General features: G+C 37.2%; 1 non-coding gene across 1 annotated transcript; it reads left to right on the top strand.

The window, feature by feature from the left end:
- Window positions 1–747: 747 nt before the first annotated feature.
- Window positions 748–880, top strand: LOC126016510 (small nucleolar RNA SNORA51). The gene has a single exon (XR_007498305.1). It is a non-coding gene; the product is annotated as a small nucleolar RNA SNORA51 (small nucleolar RNA).
- The last annotated feature ends 355 nt before the right edge of the window (window positions 881–1,235 follow it).

Below are 1,235 nucleotides of genomic sequence, written 5' to 3'. Positions count from 1 at the left end.
GGTGGTGGGAATGTCCTTCATTCATTGTCACTATGTATCATAAATAATTCTGCGTAATTAACTTCAGTCACAATAAAAAAAATTAAAAAAAAATTTAAAAAATAAAAACAAAATATTGTATTTTTGTGTTCTATAGGTTCTATAGCTATACCACTCCTAGAGATATATCCTATGAACACAAAAATACAATACAAAAATCCCTTTCTCACACCTATATATATTGCAGCTTTGTTTACAATAGCCAGAGTCTGGGAACAGCCTAGATGCCCCTCAATAGATGAATGGTTAAAGAAACCATGGTACATATACACAATGGAATATTATGCAGCCATCAGAAGAGATAAAGTCATGAAGTTTTCCTATACATGGATGTATATGGAATCTATTATGCTGAATGAAATAAGTCAGAGGGAGAGAGATAAACACAGAATGGTTTCCCTCATCTATGGGTTTTGAGAAAAATGAAAAACATTTGTGTAATGATTCTCAGAGACAAAATAGAGGAGGACTGGAGGGTCCAGCTCCTGACATGAAGCTCACCACAGGGATTGTTTACTGTGGTGACAGAAATAATTACACTGAGAACTATCATAACAAAATGTGACTGAATGAGGGAAGTCGAAAGCCTGTCTAGTGTACAGGCCGGTGTGGGGTGGGGATGAAGGACACTTGGAATATTGGTCATGGGAATGTTGCACTGGTGAAGGATTTTTTTTGTGTATATATATAAATCAAAAGAAAAGATAAAGCCTCCCAATTCTTACCACAAGCTGTGTTCTTTACACTGACTGTATAGAAAGAGGAGGTACAGTAAATGTACCCCATATACACCTCAACCCAGGCCCTTTGCCTGGTCTGTATTGTGAATTAGGGGACAAAAAAAAAAGATGATCTTACTAGTTCTGTTTTCCAGTTCTACTATGGTGCCCAGCATAAAACCAAGGTCCAATAAATATTTTTTTCAAACATCTTCTCTTATATAATTGGGGGAGCATCCTATACTCGATGATGTTCAGGGGTCATGTTTGGCCTTGCTTGAAGAACCATATGTGGTGCAGGGTTTCAAACCAGGTCTTGGCCACAGGCTGGTACCTTCTAGGTAAGGTATATTATCTGTATACTATTTCTCTGGTCTCTCAACAAATATTTTTAAGTAGCTGATTCTCCACTTAGAACTGAGGGAGGATGAGCAGAGTAAATAGAAATCATTGTGGCCTTGCCCATATACTTTGATT

The sequence above is a fragment of the Suncus etruscus genome, chromosome 8, assembly GCF_024139225.1.
Source record: "Suncus etruscus isolate mSunEtr1 chromosome 8, mSunEtr1.pri.cur, whole genome shotgun sequence".
Taxonomy (NCBI): domain Eukaryota; kingdom Metazoa; phylum Chordata; class Mammalia; order Eulipotyphla; family Soricidae; genus Suncus; species Suncus etruscus.
Note: the sequence above shows the minus strand (reverse complement) of the source record. Positions and strands in the feature narration are given on the sequence as shown.